At 45.8% G+C, this 17,790-nt stretch overlaps 1 long non-coding RNA gene across 1 annotated transcript in view; it reads left to right on the top strand.

Moving 5' to 3' along the window:
- LOC104141721 (uncharacterized) overlaps positions 1–17,790 on the top strand; it is a 50,639-nt gene that overhangs the window by 24,372 nt on the left and 8,477 nt on the right. Inside the window, exon 2 of the long non-coding RNA XR_011135279.1 lies at positions 12,174–12,406. This is a non-coding gene — a long non-coding RNA (uncharacterized lncRNA). The remainder of the gene's footprint in view (positions 1–12,173; positions 12,407–17,790) is intronic.

The raw sequence follows: 17,790 nt of genomic DNA, 5'->3' as shown, positions 1-17,790 counted from the left end.
AGCTAAGAGCTGGTGCACAGAACTTTAGTGCTTTGTAGCAGCTCTGAATTTGCCACTGCTAATGGCTAAAGGGGATAAAACTGAACATCTGCCATCCGTGACTTATGACCAGCAAGGGGCAATCCTCCATTATTCCAGGGAATGAGACTCTAATGTAAAACACTTCAAGCCCTGCTTTTAGTGACATTAGAAGGACACAGATGTTAGGGTCATGTTTCTATTTTTAGGACCCCACTTCAGATTATAAGCCTACTAGGTCAGTGGAAAGGAAGCTGGTCTCCTTTGAAGGAAATGAGTTAGGAGGCTTTTGAGGAAGCAGAACTGAAGAGACAAGTGCTGTAGGGAGAGGCAGGGATACATGCTTCACTCCCACCAGACTTAAGCGGCTAGAGTTCTACGACTTCTCTCTCACTTTGTGCACATACAATAGAGATTGCCTAAATCCTCAAAGATATCACCTGTGAAATTTTAGGAAAAAGCGGCTTAGGACACAACACCTTTAAACACCTGCCCTCAAAAAGTAGTGGCTATTACGAATGGTTAAGGTAACTGGGTACAGTGAGATAGTTTTATCATCTTTCCCTGAGTAAGAGAACTTAGGAACACTTCAAAAGCAGAGTGAATGTTAGTTTCAATCATAACAATTTAAATAGTTCAAATTTTTTCTGTAGTTTGCATAGGCCAGATCTTTGGAAGGTTCATCCCCTCTGTCTCACTTTTAAGGTTGCAAAAGGGGTCTTTAAAGCAGAAGTCCATGGGGCTAGCGTGTCAAAGTGGGTGGTGTGGATATGTCCTGGATGATGGCATGACCAGTGGCAGACATTATCTATCAGTACTTGCTAGAAACACCTTGAAGTGGTTTTAGTTATAGCAGGAGACAAATCAGGAAGGGTGGTAAAAGCTACTTTTACATCCCATCTTCCCCCGCATTGCTAAACCAGCCCTGGCAAGCCCAGAAGGAGTAGCTCCATGTAAATACTTGGCCTCAGTCATCCTATTCATATTTCTTCTTGTCACTTTCACACTCCTTTTTTCTTCAGAAAAGCCCTAAGAAAATTAATCTGTCTTTGCATGTATGGTTAAAAAGAGTAAAAATAATCATGTTAACAAGATTTGTATTTATACCTTGCAAAATTTTTCCCACTAGGGAAAAATTTGCCTTAACATCTACAACAGACTCTAAATGCTTTCTTCAATAGATTGATGTGCTCTGTGAATTAACAAGTATTAGTTAGAGGACGATTCTGCCGTGCTCCCCTGAAAGCAGTAGAAACATATGGGGTATTACATGAAGAAAATTCCAAAAAAACCCAAATGACTATAGGAAGAGGGATCCGCCAAAGCATGATTGCTAGTTCTTCCCAAGATGCAAAGTTAGCTAAAAACAATTAGATAGAGGCACAAACTGTGCAAGCAAATCCATTTCCGTGTGCAAAATCTTCCGTTAGTAATTGCAAATTGGACAGTGATTTGAAATTCTCCCTAGTGGAGATGGGGAAAGCACAGAGGCTTCTGCCCCTCTAAAATCTTGTTTGTCTCTGTGGTACTTACAGAGACCTCATTAATGAAATATTTAAGCATGTTGCAACCTTATTGCAACCCTTGAGATTAGTATTTGTTTTACAGGCATAACCTGAAATACAGGAGCTCTGTTAACGCTTACCTTGGCTCAGCTGTTCTGAGAGTAGCAGCCTGCAGCCTCCCAAAACTCAGATCTGCACATCCACATTGCCCTTATCGGCAGGCTGTGCTGCACATCCCATCTGCTGTAGTGGAAGGTAACAACCAGGTCCTTTTAAGATCCTTGGAACATTTTATCTCACCAGCCGCAGCTTTCAGATGACTCTTACAATGTGGATATGTGGAGGACAGGCACGGCCCATTTGCCTTGGATTCAAAGTCTGCCCAGCAGCTCTAGCACCTGAATTACCACCAGCATGAGCCTCAAAAAACTCCACAAAATGGTCATGCTGTAAGTTTGGCCTCTGGCCAAGCGTCAGGGGCCATCTTTTACTTTAGAGCAGAGGCATATGATAAGTGCAGCTTGTTCAAGGTTATGCAGAAGGCCGGTGGGCAACGTCGCTTCCAGTTCTTGAAACCCCAGGCTAGGTGGATAGTGGAAGCAGATGCATCTGAGATCCTTTTGTCTTCCTAACAAATATGTAGCTCTTTGCTCCTTGCAAAAGTCTCTCTGTCTTGAACGCTGTCCTGCGCCATGAACGGAGCACTGCTTAAAGAAGCCATGTTCAGGGCACAGCCTGTGGAGTAGAGGAGATGGTTTCCCAAAGCGAGATTCGAACCTGCTCTGGCATAAGCCTGTTTGAACTGAAGTGGCATTCAGTAATCTCACAAAGAGAATGATATACTATGCTACCTGTGATCACAGGATACTGGTATAGGTGATCCGGGAGGTCCTTTTTCAGTCCTACATTCTTGTAGCCATTATCCTCTTTTGAGAGAAAACTTAGACCACAGCTGAAATGAATTAGTGAGGGATGATTTCCATCCTGTTTATGAATGCCCTCTTGCTTCCAATCATGCAGGTGGCTGCACATTTTGCAGATGAATCAATGTGAAGGAAGAAAAAAAGCCCTAATTAGCTGCACGCTTTGCTTTTTCAAGTAATGATAAGCAAAGATGTTTCAAAGTTGTGGCTCAAAGGTACTTGGTAAATAAGATATCCAAATACAATGCTTTTTTCATCTGAATGTTGGATGGTTTCAAAGAAAGTCCTAGGAGAAAGACAGAACAGTAATAAACAAAATGTTGGTGGGCTCACATGGAAGTCAGGAAGTTTTTTATTAATCCCACGATGTTTTCCTGGACTATTTTAAAAGATAGAAATTAAACATCGTTCTCTAATGCTGACTATTTTCCATAGCTGGAATATGTTTAACAATAAATGTGTCCAAAAATGGGTCCATGCCAGTGGTTTTTCTCTTGGCACTGCCCTTGCTGACCTGCCACAGTGTTCCAGCTGTCTGCCCGACTCCTCACAGCTGCTCCATCTCCCTTGCATGAAGACCTTGACCCCAAAATTGCCCCCATTGTGCTTTCGCATCCTCCATGCTCTTCCCAGCCTGTTCTTCAGAGCTGCGATGCAGCCACTGGAGGGGTTTACTCGTGTGGGGATAGGTATATTCATACATATATTACTGTTTGACTTCCTGCTGAAGACTTCCAGGGACCTCATGAGAAAAGGGGCAGAAGGGGCAGCTTTCAACAGCTCAACCACCTTTGCAGTCAGCGTTACTGCCTTTGAACAGCCCGTGAATATCCATTCCTTCTGGTTCAGCTTGTTCTTTTGATTTTATTTTAAAAATTCAAGTCTAGTCCCAGCTAATTGAGAAAAAGTAAAGTTGGGGAAACTTTCTTCGGGTTCCCTAAGCCAGAAGAGAAAGCAGCAGCCTACTTGGAAAGAGATCACAGGATGGATGTAGAAATACCTGAAAGGTCCAGACATCGACCAAATTAAAATAGTTATTAAGAAATAGGGGAGAGCTTCCAACAGAGAGAGCACTGGGAGCCATAGCTGGTAGGATACCCTGTGCTGGCAGTGGATGTAACAGCAGCTTTTTGATGGCTTGTAGTCTTAGAAAGGCACAGTATAAAATCCACCCAAATCCCAAAGCAACCTCGGGCTATGAAATTAAGCAAGTCCAAAGATTGCAGTGGAGAAAGTAAACAAGGAGAGTCCTTGGAAGATATTTATTGCTGTAGAATATATGCTTTTTAGAATATGATGATAAAGAATGCAAAATAAATTATTAGCAGACTGGAAATCAATTTCCTTCCACACCGAGTTATTCTTCGTTGTGATAATCCTTCCTATTAATAATTTTTAAATTTAAAAATTGGTTAAAACTTTGTTCCTTGCTGGGAATATATGTCGCTACAAGGCATTGGAAATCTTCTTTACCACCTTCCCATAAAGAGTGGTTGACAAATATATGACTCATCATGGGACTAGAAAAGTTTATTTATATTTTTCAAGACATGCTTAAGATCTCTTCCTCCCACCCCATCCCACCCCTTCAACTTTGGCCCTATTTCTGAAGTTTTTGTTGACATCTAGAAGGGAAATAAGAAAAAAGGAAGCCAAAAGTAGGTAAGATTTGAAGGAATCCAAGGGGCTTGCACAACACTTGAAGGACAACCAGACACAGCTGTATGCATGTTGGTAGCTCATGTATCACACATGGGTGCAATCCTGCTCCCGTTTTACCCTGGTGCATTTTTGGAGGTTCAGTCCCTGTGTGTTCACTCTAGGTAGGTGCTGAATCTTGATGCCTTTCTTAAGCTTGCCTCAAAACCTGATTCTCTGTCCTTACAGGCAGTAAAGCTACAATTGTGGGTCTAGGACTGACCAGAGGATACCTGGGACGGGCATCTGCAACCCAGCCTCTCCGGTGCTTGTGGTGAGCCACAAGGTCTTGTGGCAGAGGCTGTGCATGAGTACGATTTGGGCAAAAGGGGTCAGGCTATGAACCATTGTTTGTGTAAGGCTGCTCTCATGTCTGACCTTCACATTGTTAGCAGACAAAAACGTATGCTGGCTGGGGGCTCTGCATGCTTCTCCATAACAATTTTTACACCCATTTTATGGCTCTGTGTAGCAGGGAGGAAGGGGATGTAGAGTGACTTTTCTGTAATTAAGAATCAGATCCTGTAGCTCTTAAGAGTCTATTAGCAAACTCATCGGTACGTGGTAATTAGAGGTGCTCAGGTGTCTGCATATATGAAAAATGCAGTTTCTGCAAAAGTAAGGTTTTCCATGGAAAAACGATTTTAAAGCAAATGGATCGATTTTTCTGTTTGGTCAAGAAGATTTAAATAAAATATATCATTCTAGTTTGGTGGAGTCAGATCGAACTATCTTGGCATATTAAGTCAAATCAAAGCATGTCATTTTCAGTTAATTCAACATTTCTTTGTGTTTGCCAGAGCTGCTCCAATGCCCTGCGGGAGCTGTAGTTCAGACGCTGTGTGCCCTCCTCCTGCACTGATAGCTCTGTGGCTGAAGTACATCCTTCGCGATGAACTGGGGCCCCTCATTCGGGTGGGAGAGGGTGGAAGGACAGACAACTACAGGAGCCTGGGAGACAGCGTTTGGTTTGAAAGCCCAGCTGATAAGAGAGGAACGGCTGCGTGGCTGCAGCTACATCTCAAGAAGGCAAAGCAAAGCTTTTTGACTTATGAAAATGGTTCTGTTATACGGAGAAATGTTTCTAAACAAAACACATTAAGGTAATCAGATTTTCTGATTTTTTTCCCTAACAACACTTTCCTATGATCCGCATTTGAGCTCCTCTTTCCTTTCCATTTCCTAATTTGTAAAGCTTCACAGATACTTTTGTGTGCGTCAGTTTCTGGGAAAAGACTGGATTTCAGTCCTGAGCTGTAGGCCTGCACAGAGTTGAAACCACACCATTTACACCACTAACAGTTGGTATCTAAGAGAGTCAGAATAAATAATTCCTGTGTATTTTATAGACTGGTGGCATCAAACCTATCACTAAGCTACACTTTTTTAGGAGAGTGAAATCCTCTGGATTTCTATGAATTTGCACAAATAGAAATCTGAAGTATCACCATGCATGAACTAAGCTGTATGAATCCATCTACTAAAGCAAAGACATTTCCTACATGCATGATTTGCAAACGAAGGTTGTGCTCAAGTGAAATGTGAAACGTCAATTGACATCAATCCAAACCTTGCCCCTGGTGAGGAGTAAAGCTCGTAGGGATTGCCCACAGATTTTGATTTAGTTCCCCAAATTGCAATGTTAAAGCTATGAAAGATTGGGCTGGCTGACAACCACTGAGTTTGCCTGAGTAAATGAATAATGTTGATTTCCCTTCCAGGCCCACTGGGTGCTGAGTATGATTAAAGGCAAGTCAAGAAGGACTGTGTGGTATTAATTCTATAGAGGAAATCTTTTGCATTATTCATCAGATGTATACGGCTTATTCTAGGAGAAGAGAAAATAGGGAAGCACCTTTGGTTGTACTGTAACATCTGTGAGTACAGCTGGCTCTTTTTCTATGTGTTCCACTTATTATGTGCAATTTGTATGTTTTCTTCTCCATCCTCAGTAAAAAAAAAAAAAAAAAAAAAGTTGCAGAGCTTGTTATTACCAGGGCAAAACTCCCACTTCTCCTGTAAAGACAGGAATGGCCAAGCTCCTATTCATTCTTGGCTGTAATATCTGCTATCATTTGTCAGCCTTCACATAATCAGGTAATTTAATGTAATTCCTACACTCTCAATCAAGCTTGGTGAGCAGATGGCAGAATTCAAGCCCATAGATTTTGTCTAATGATGCAGCCTGATTCCAGATCTGAAACTACCCCCCTGTTGCTGCCAGTGTGGTCTTTATGTTCAGGCCAGGGATGCAGCTCCACTTGCCCAGCTACGAGGTGGCCTAGGAAAAGGGGGTCAGCAACAAGTGAGAGAGAGAGGCTGAGCCCAGACCAGTCACCTTCCTCTTCATTACAGTGCTGGAGCCATCTCTCCAGGTATGAATACAGAGAGAAGGGCCAAGGGCGCACTGAGATCAGGTGGCATCTTATTTCATGGGGCATTGCAGGGCATTAGGGCCACCGCAGCTCCAGCATGCTCCTCACCAGTACCCGAGCTGCGAGACAGCTCTGCCAGGGGCTGTTGATGTGCTGTGCTTTGAATGCAGCATTAAACCTAGATCCTCCCTGCTGGCCAAACAAGACTCAATTGATAACAGCAGTTGGTCAAAGGCTTGACAGTGTCCTCAGCACCAATAAATATCATCCAAGTGGTGTCTAATCAGCTTCAGAGAACATGGTCACAATGTTTCACAGCCATAATGCTACCATGGAACATCTAAGCTGATGAGAAGGAACAAATGCATATGAGTGGAGGAGCATAGATGTGATGGTTTTTGTGTGACACCCAGCCTGTCTTGGGAAGTTTGGCCAAGAAAGGTGAAGCTTCGTTTGCCCCACTTGTAAAGTGAGAGTAGCAACACTAACCTTCCTAACATTAACCTCCTAACACTGACTTTGCACACTGAAGAGGATGCAAAGTTTATCCTACAAATGTCCATGAAATGCTTTGATAAATAATGGTAAGGAAATCTGAAAATATTATTGTGCAAGATTTGAGCAGCCCTTCACACACAGCTGCTCCAGAAATAACATTTTGCTTTGGAAATAGGGAAAGCCTTACGTGTGTTACACACAGAGAAAGGCAGGTCAGCTTCTCTCAAGAAGTATGTCTCTGACAGCTTCCCTTGGGAAATACAGCTTAGCTCCAGGACGAGCCCTTAATAGCTGGATCTCCTCTACAAAATGCGTTAGATCATCTTCTAGCCTTGACTGCATTACTGCTACCTGATCCTTCTCCTCTGATGCACAGCTACTCCCCTTGCCCTGGCTGGACTTGTCACCTGCTGAGGTTACCTGCTCAGAGGCCACTTTGCCAGGCAGCAGGCCACACTTGTACGTTTGGATTTTTTTTGCCCCTGTTGCGGGAGGTGTTTCACAGAATCACAGAATCGTTTAGGTTGGAAGGGACCTCTGGAGATCATCTAGTCCAACCCTCCTGCTCAAGCAGGGTCACCTAGAGCATATTGCCCAGGATCACATCCAGATGACTTTTGAATATCTCCAGCGAAGGAGACTCCACCACCTCTCTGGGCAACCTGTTCCAATGCTCTGTCACCCTCACAGTGAAGAAGTTTTTTCTCAGGTTCAGATGGAACTTCCTGTGGTTCAGTTTCTGCCCATTGCCTCTTGTCCTGTTGCTGGGCACCACGGAGAAGAGGCTGGCCTCATCCTCTTGACACTCCCCCTTCAGGTACTTATACACGTTGATGAGATCCCCTCTCAATCTTCTCTTCTCCAGGCTGAACAGGCCCAGCTCTTGCAGCCTTTCTTCATAGGAGAGATGCTCCAGCCCTCTAATCATCTTGGTAGCCCTCCGCTGGACTCTCTCCAGGAGTGCCATGTCTCTCTTGTACTGGGCAGCCCAGAACTGGACACAGTACTCCAGGTGAGGCCTCACCAGGGCTGAGGAGAGGGGCAGGATCACCTCCCTCGTCCTGCTGGCAACACTCTGCCTAATGCACCCCAGGAGACCATTGGCCTTCTTGGCCACAAGGGCACACTGCTGGCTCATGTTTAACTTGTTGTCCACCAGCACTCCCAGGTCCTTCTCGGCAGAGCTACTTTCCAACAGGTCAACCCCCAGCCTGTGCTGGTGCATGGGATTATTCCTGCCTAGGTGCAGGACCTTGCACTTGCCTTTGTTGAACTTCAGGAGGTTCCTCTCCGCCCACCTCTCCAGCCTGTCCAGGTCCCTCTGAATGGCAGCACAGTCTTCTGGTGTGTTAGCCTCTCCCCCCAGTTTAGTATCATCAGCAAACTTGCTGAGGGTGCACTCTGTCCCTTCCTCCAGGTCATTGATGAATATATTGAACAAGACTGGGCCCAGGACTGACCCCTGGGGGACACCACTAGCCACAGGCCTCCAACTTGACTCTACGCCATTCACCACAACCCTCTGAGCTCGGCCATCCAGCCAGTTCTCAATCCACCTCGCTGTCCACTCATCTAGCCCACACTTCCTGAGCTTACCTAGGAGGATGTGATGGGAGACAGTGTCAAAAGCCTTGCTGAAGTCCAGGGAGACAACATCCACTGCTCTGCCCTTATCTACCCAGCCAGTCATTCCGTCATAGAAGGCTATCAGATTGGTCAAGCATGATTTCCCTTTGGTGAATCCATGCTGACTACTCCTGATCACCTTCTTGTCCTCCAGATGCTTAGTGATGACCTTCAAGAGGAGCTGTTCCATCACCTTTCCAGGGATGGAGGTGAGGCTGACAGGCCTGTAGTTTCCTGGCTCCTCCTTCTTGCCCTTTTTGAAGACTGGCGTGACATTGGCTTTCTTCCAGTCCTCAGGCACCTCTCCTAATTGCCATGACCTTTCAAAGATGATGGAGAGTGGCCTAGCGATAACATCTGCCAGCTCCCTCAGCACTCGTGGGTGCATCCCATCGGGGCCCATGGATTTATGGATGTCAAGTTTAGACAAAAGATCTCTAACCTGATCCTCCTCAACCAAGGGAGAGTCTTCCTTTCTCCAGCCTTCCTCTCTTGTCTCCAAGGTCTGGAATTCCTCAGGACTGGCCTTAGCAGTGAAGACTGAAACAAAGGCAGCATTCAATAACTCTGCCTTCTCTGTATCTTTTGTCACCAGGGCACCTGCCCCATTCAGCAGCGGGCCCACATTTTCCCTAGTCTTCCTTTTGCTATTGATGTATTTGAAGAAGGCCTTCTTGTTGTCCTTGACATCCCTTGCCAGATTTAATTCCAACTGGGCCTTAGCCTTTCTTGTCGCATCCCTGCACGCTCTGACAATGTCCCTGTATTCCTCCCAAGTGGCCTGTCCCCTTTTCCACATTCTGTACACTTCCTTCTTCTGTTGGAGTTTGGCCAGGAGTTCCTTGCTCATCCATGCAGGTCTCCTGCCCGCTTTGCTGGACTTCTTCCTCAGAGGGATGCACTGATCCTGAGCCTGGAGGAAGTGACGCTTGAATATTAACCAGCTTTCTTGGACCCCCCCTTCCCTCCAGGGCCCTATCCCAGGAGATTCCCCTAAGTAGGTCCCTGAAGAGGCCAAAGTCAGCTCTCCTGAAGTCCAGCGTTGCAATCCTACTCATTGCCCTGCTCCCTCCTTGCAGGATCCTGAACTCCACCATCTCATGGTCACTGCAGCCAAGGCTGCCTCCAACCTTCACATCTCCAACTAGACCTTCTTTGTTCGTTAGTACAAGGTCTAGCATTGCCCCTCTCCTCGTTGGTGTCTCCACCACCTGAGTCAAGAAATTATCATCAATGCTTTGCAGGAACCTCCTGGACTGTTTGTGCCTAGCTGTGCTGTCTTCCCAACAGATATCAGGGTGGTTGAAGTCTCCCATGAGAACCAGGGCCTGTGATCGTGAGGCTTCTTCCAGCTGTCTGTAGAAGGCCTCATCTATGGCTTCCTCCTGATCAGGTGGCCTGTAGTAGACCCCCACAACAGTGTCACCCATGTTACCCTGCCCTTTAATCCTTACCCATAGGCTCTCAACTTGCTCTTCATCCACCCCGAGGCAGAGCTCCATACATTCTAGTTGCTCCCTCACATAAAGAGCAACTCCACCACCTCGCCTTCCTGGCATGTCTTTCCTAAAAAGCACATAGCCATCCATGACCGCATCCCAGTCATGTGAACTATCCCACCATGTCTCTGCAACCGCAATGAGATCATGGCCCTGTGACCGCACACAGATCTCTAACTCTTCCTGCTTATTCCCCATGCTGCGTGCATTGGTATACAGGCATTTCAGAGAGCCAGTCAAGCACGCAGGCTTCCCAGAAGAGGTGCAAGAGGATCCTCCATAGCCACGTTGCATGCTGTCTCCCCTGGTTGTATGCACCCGCTGGAGGCATCCTGACTTGAGCGGTGTTTTACTGACTCCCCTGCCACTATACCACTCCCCTTCCCCCATCTTGCTTAGTTTAAAGCCCTCCGTACCAGGCTGGCCAATCTGTTGGCAAAGACACGCGTGCCCCGCTTGGTAAAGTGGATCCCATCACTCCCTATCAGCTGTTGATCTTCAAACAGGGTCCCATGGTCATAGAAACCAAAGTCCTGTTGCCAACACCAGCGGCGCAGCCAGCTGTTAACTTGGAAAATTCGTCTACTCCTCCTCCTGTCCTTTCCCCTCACAGGCAAGATTGAGGAGAAAACAACCTGGGCTCCCAGACCCTTGACCACCATTCACAGAGCTCTGAAGTCCCGTTTGATGGTTTCCAGTTTGCCTTTCGTGTCATTAGCACCCACATGGAAGATCAGCAGAGGGTAGTAGTCCGACACGTGGACAAGCCTTGGCAGTCTTTCCACGACATCTCTTCTTCGAGCTCCTGGCAGGCAGCAAACCTCTCTGGACAAGAGATCAGGTCGGCAGATAGGTGCCTCTGTCCCCTGCAGTAGGGAGTCACCCACAACAATCACTCGCCGTTTCTTCCGGGGGTTCCTGCACGGCACAGGGTCTGCCAGGCCAGTTGCCTCCCTTGGAGCCATGCCCAGCTCCTCCTCGGCTTGGAGGGCGCTAAACTTGTTCTTCAAGGGTAAGTCTTGAAGAGGAGCAAGAGCCTTTCTCTTTCTACGAGAGGTCACCAGCTTCCAGCCCTCTTCAACAGCGTTATGATGTACCTTTACACACGGTGCTGAGCCCTCTGACACCTCCGCTGCAGTGGGGACAGGGGACTCCCAGAGCTGAACAGTCTCCGAGAACACCCTGTCAGTCTCCCGCTCATCCTCTCGGATGCTACGCAGCCTACTAACCTCCTCCTGTAACTCCTTTATCTGGTGACGCAACTGGTCAACCACAGCACACCTCACACAGGAGAGCTGTCTGTCAGCCCAGGCCTTGCGGAGAGGCCCCAGGCACTTCCCGCAGCCTGACACCTGCAGAGCTGCATCTGCTGTCTGAGGGTCTGTCTGGGTTGAGGCCTCAGACACAGCACCTCCCGCAGCCACTGGGGAACGTGCTCTGCGGCATGTCATGACCATGCCCCGGGGAAGGACACACCACTGTGCAAAGCATGCAAAATGGAGAGGTGCCTTCTGCACAAACTGCTGCATCTGTTGGCTGTGCTCTAGGCCTGGCTCTTATATAGGCCTCTGCCTAGCAGTGACTCACAAGGGTGCTTGACCCACCCAATCAGGAGCCACCTGAAACAAAAGCCCCAGCTCCCTGTGACCAGGGCAGCCCAGAGAGCTCGTTAGCAGCAGCCCCACCTAGCTTTCAGGGTTTCTATCTTAATAACTTAATGAGAACTGATGTCAAGTTATATAGACTAGCTGCTTAGGACTGCTGTCCTAAGAGATTGCTAAAGATGCATAGTCTTTTCATGCCTGATCCCACAGGAGAGCTGGTAGGTGGTTCCTTTGCATGTTGCATTAGCATTACTTTTCTAAGTGGCTAAGCACCCCAAGAAAAAACTTGAGAGCTACCTTGAGGAGAGAAAACCTGGACATACTATTGTTGCCCAGATAGCAGTGATCACTTGTGAGGTTTGCACTGCGCATCAACTTAATGCACGATATGTGGGAACTGTCTATCCCCCCTCTCTTATGCTTGCAGATTTCTCTTGTTGCTGCTGTGGCACCTGGGGAAACACAGATGCAGTCGGTATTGCTACTCCTGAGGAGCGAGTAGGTGCAGGGAAGGCGTGCTGGAGCCTCTGAACACTGCAGGGCAGTCCGAAGAGGAGCTGTGTTTGCAAGCAGAGTCCTGGGGATGCAGTGAATCTCACTGCTCTCTCTGAAGTAGGGTGTTCATCTCTTCGGTGGAGCTCTGCTAGAAGACACTTTGTGGTAAGTAAAGATGTGCTAATAACTACGGATGTCTGCTCAGCTAGAAGGACTGAAAGGGGCTTTAAAGCCCTCCTTAAAGAACTCAGAAGTCCTGCACTGCTGGTACTTGTCTCAGAGTGATTAGAGCCTTATAAACTAAAATGCACAGGTACGTATCCGGACACACAGCTGTGTGCTGGGCTGCTTGGGTGCAGTGACCCATTTGTACAGGCACTTCCCAGATGTCTGGCTGATTCAAAGGAGAGGATGAGATGTTTTGTGCACCTGTGACCACTAAGCTTGCAAGCTTAGGTGGCAACATTTAACCTGGCTGTTGGAAACATTTCCAACCAGCTACAGGGAGAGATGCATTTTGACTATTGGAAAAAATGACGGAAACAAGAAGGGAGACAAGTGTATTTGTGTTGCTTTTGTTGCATGTGTTCATATTCTGATGGATGGTCCTTCTGCTCCCTGGTGCACGTAGCTGCTGTCCTACCACGTGTGTGGTTTGAGGATTGGCAATGACCAGAGGGCTCCACTAACATCCTTCGTTCCCCTCCCTCCTCAAGCAGTAGAGATGTGAGATTAATTCTCAGCTGTGATAGTCATTGTCTCCTAGTGCAGGTTCATCAGGTGCAACACAGACGCAAGCTTGTCTGAACCTTGATGATAAGCTCTCCTTGTTAAAAGCCAGTATACTTGCTACTAGCTGCGTATAATTCTGACTGACTACCACAGTTCTCCCCTGCATGTAATTGAATTCATATTCATCATAAAGCAATGAAAAATAAATTGTGCGTCTGTTTTTTCCCCCCTCATAAAGCAAGGCATGCCGCTGGCTCTGCCTTCCCTGTAATATTCCCCCTTGCAACTTATTGTAATAGAATTCATAGGAACAGAACAGCAGAAGTAGATTGTGCATTTTTGACCCACCTCGCAGAAAGAGAACTTTATTTCAATGCCAAGGAGGAATTGATTAATTCAGTTGGCTTCAGGGGAAAGCTAAAGTCCTATTTTAAGATGCCTCAGTACTAAAGAACAGTGCTTGCCCAGTCGCAGGCTGACTAAGATGGGCTGACAGAGGCCCTGTGCCTCCAGTTGTGTGTGTGTGTGGGGGGTCTGTGGGTGGCAAAATACCCCAGTAATCAGTTATTCTGAGTGTAAAATCGTAAAGGCTTAATGTGTCTCCATGTGAGGTTTCCAGGTTCAAGCCTCCATAGCCTGTGTGCTTCCAGCATGCAAAACATCCAAGTTCGAGAGAATTTGCTAGTCCAGTGTGCAGCGCAGATGGGATCAGTTCAAGGAGGAGTCTGTCATCCCCTGATAATTAGCTGTCACCATGGCAATGACATCCATTTGGTGTAGAGGGGGAAGAGTTGTCTCAGGCTATTGGGACTGCTTTCCTAAGATGCCCCAAAGGGTGCAAGGCATTGCTGTGAGTGGTGCTCATTCCCCTAGAACCTGTTCCTGTCCAGGGACTGGTGGTTTCTGTTATGTTGGTCTGCTGGAGTGACATCCTCCTTTGAAGGAGATATCACACCACTTGGTGCCCTCCTTTAAATTGTTTTAAAGCCCTCTTGACTGGGCAGCCCACAAATGATGGATAGTTGGTAGAGAGCTGGTTAACTGAGGCTATTGCCTCCTCCTCATCCATGTTTACATTTTTTTTGGTCCTTCTATCTTTGATAGGATCCAGCAACCAGGATTTAATGGTGCCCTGTGAGCACAGCTGCTACTACCTTGCAGAAGCCTGTCAGAAGAGCTCTGACAGGAAAAAAACAATGTTTTCTGCAGCCCCTGGCTCACTGCCACTCGTGGGATAGCTACTTCAGAGACAGACCAACGCGAGCAGTCCTGATGCAGTATATTAGCAGGTTTTGCTCAACAAAGGGTTCAAATGTCTTACCAGCTAATTATTAATTTAATTACAGTGAAATTATTAATTACTTGAATTATTTGAATACTGAAAGGCTTTGCTTCTGCAATTTGTGAAGTTTACATAAGGAAAAAAAAAAGGAACTCATTGGTAAAAAATCCTGTGAGTTACGTGAGTGTGCAGCAGGAGTTAGAGAGTTTGCAGCCCTGTGTGAGGCTCCCGCTTCTCAGCCTACGCTCTTTCTTCTCTTCTACCTCTCAGCACCTGTGGTGATAAGCGCGTAGGTGGTAGGTGGAAAGCAGCGCGGGCATGTGAGCAGCACCGTGCTTGTGCTGTCCTGCCTAGGACATAGTTTCTGTCCTAGTCAATGCTAGATGCACCTCAGGAATTCAAAAACCTTCCTTAACCTTACTCATATTCACTGTCCATTGTAAAAAGCCGTTCCTTATTGCAGTGAAACTTCATTATAGTAAAAAATAGTAGAGTAAAGTAGAGTAGGAATGAGTTTGCAGGTCCCTGAGGAAGCCCTCTACCACAGATGAAGTTTAGGCCCGGGACTTGGACCCTCAGCACTTTTGCAATGCCTATAAAAATGGTCAAGTCACCTGTCTTGAGGTCTGGGGAGCAGAAAGAGAGAAATAGTTTCTCCTTCAGCAGAATATTGCCAGAGGACTTTCAGATTTTTAGGGGTAATAATATTTTTCCCTCTCATCACTCCTTATGGTAATATAGGACCGTACCATGAGATGAGGAAGTTTAATATATGACTTCTCTATAAAACCACACAACTAGTACCCCTCTTTGGGGACCATTAATGCATCACCTTTGCACTGGCTAGTTTGCTCTGATGGCTGAGGGAATAGCTTAGGCTGTGACGATATAATTAGAGATATAATTGCAGTCAGCAATTATTAAAATAATTCATCTATTTTCTGCCTTATGAGGGAAGTCATGAAGTAAAACTTGCAGAAGGGAATCTGATACATGATACAGTAACCCTGCTGGGCATTTGACAACTGTCTCTAAATTAGAAGTGTATTTTGATGGGTGTTCCTTGGAGTATCATATTATGCATAAATCTCTCTCTGCTTTCACCCTTATAGTTTTGAGATTTTCTATAGCTCAGTAAACATTTTCCATTGGAGACAGGAGTTGCCATGCAGGATCAGAAAAACGTTTCCTTCGGTTAGAAACTCATCTCTGGTGGTGGCCACCATAGCAACTTTGAAAGGGGGCAGGGAAAAGCCATGGAAGAATGGACGCTAGAGAGGACGATGACACCTTTACATACAGTGAATAGCAAATGCTACCTGCCTTTTTGAAGGATTTCTTATGCAGATCTTTCAAAACTTATCTTCTAAAGTTCAGTGTCATTTATTCCTCATTTTATTGAAGAGGAAATTGAAGAATAAGGAGGCAAAATGACTCAGCTGAGATCTTCCAATCTATGAAAGGCAGAATAGGAAAGAGAACCCAGGTCTTCTGTGCCCCTCTCCAGTATTTTATCCATTAGGTGTTACTCTCTCTTGGTTCTTGTGCTTTCTGTTCATATGCAGGTCCCTCTAAAGCCCTTTGCTTGTTTCATGAATGTTGTTATTTGTTCTGTATAGCTTTTGAGCTGGTGTGATCAGAAATGAATACGGTGCTCAAGTGAGATCGTATCGCTGGCTTATACAACGGCATATTTATGTAGGTAATCAGATGTTTTGTTTGCTTTGATTCCTTTGAGTTGTCTCATACTAGTTTACAGTCATTTCTACAATGGCTTACAGTTAGTTTAGGCCCTAGCAGAAGGTTTAGACTCTTTTTAAGAAACATTGGAAAAAAACCAAGAAAATATATTCAAGTAATGATTGTGAAATATTCCCCCTTCTAACTGAAGACGGAGGTGGGCAGTTTCTCCATCCCTCTCAGAAAATTATGCAGTTAAATGGAAAATGAATGCATTTTTTGAGCTTCTGATAACTTCAAAAAGGTGTCAGAGGAGGTCAAGCATACATACACACACATACACAAAAATGTATATACAATTATGTATAACATGACTTTTAAAAATACTTCCTCCTTCCTTGTTTCCTCTTATCTGCTTTGCCTAGCAATGAGAGTGGATGGTTAGGGTCTTCTTCCCAGGCTCCTCAGTCTCTGTCTGTCCAGTCCTTGTGTTTCAACAGCTAATCACCCAGCTTTGTAAGGGCCTGCTGAAGTTCTTGCAGAATTCTCCAGCACCAACCAAGTGTGTAACAATCTTGACTGAAGCTTGTTAGAGGAGTTGTGTTTCAAGGCTGATTGACCTAGCTGCAGAAGGTGATCCTACAGAGTCCCCGTCACATCCACTGTTATATAAGAGCAAGGCTTTCTAAAGAGAGAGAGGGTGAAAGCAGTCACCAGCAAAACATGGAGGACTGAAATCTTTAGCACAGAAAATAGTAAGGTTGCAGGGGAGAAGGCCTGGAGAAGGGGAGGTCCATTGAATGCAGCTCAATCTGTTAACAGATATTCCAGCAAAGGTGTTTACATGACCCCATGATAGATGGGAAACAAAGTCTGCCTGTGTGAGGACACCTGCAGCTGCTATGCCTCCTGGACTGGCTTCTTTAGTTCGATTGCATGAGTGGGACTGTTATGAGAAAAGATGGTTTCATGGAGAGGGACCTTTTGGTTGGAAAGGCAGCAGCAATAATTCCCAGTCATGAGAGCTCAGCCCTGAGGAAGGACTTTGATCCAGCCTTGCTCTTCTAACCATGGTGGCATTTCTGTATGACTGCAGTATGTTTGATGCTTCCTGAGATGGTTTGTGAATACGACATCATGCCAAGTATATTGAGGTGTTTATGTATTCCTGTGTCGTGTTAATTCCCTAGCAGGCTAGTCGGGAAAGAAGAGGGAGACCAGAAGGGGATTTAAGATGCAGCCAGCTCTGAAATGTTGCACTGATTATGAAGGGCATATATCCTTGTTCATGCCCCGGGTCTCCATCCAGTGTTTGCACTGTATTTCTCAGTTTGCACATATAACATTAACCTGCATACAATTTATGTCAAATATTTTATGATCACCTAATGTATTCCGCTTGTCAAATGGGGCTTCTTCTTCCAGGCCACTGGAGAGGGTTTGGATGCTAGCAGGTACAACTCAGAGAAGTGTTTTTAAAGACAGTGCATTCATGGTGCAGGCTTATGGCCTCATGAATCTTACCGTGCTCATGTGGGCCTCTTTTGATTTTTTGTCAATACACCTCTTATCTTCCTAGCAATAGGGCACTTCCAGTAATGTGAAGAAGTAGAGAGTGACTAGGAAGAAAATTCGAGTCAGTGAATGAGCTGTAAAAAAAGAAGCAGGAGTCCAGAGGCCTGGCTCCTTCAGTCCTTGGCAAAAGGGGAATTACCACGATGTCCTCTTTGGACTCTGGCCTTCCAAAGTTGGATAAGCCTGATCTTTAGGAGGTAAAGACTAGGCACCTAGATTTTCCCATGGACCATCAGATGAAGTAATTAAAAAAAATGGAGAAATAGCCAACCTTATTCTC

Source organism: Struthio camelus, chromosome 18 (assembly GCF_040807025.1).
Source record: "Struthio camelus isolate bStrCam1 chromosome 18, bStrCam1.hap1, whole genome shotgun sequence".
Classification (NCBI taxonomy): Eukaryota; Metazoa; Chordata; class Aves; order Struthioniformes; family Struthionidae; genus Struthio; species Struthio camelus.
Note: the sequence above shows the minus strand (reverse complement) of the source record. Positions and strands in the feature narration are given on the sequence as shown.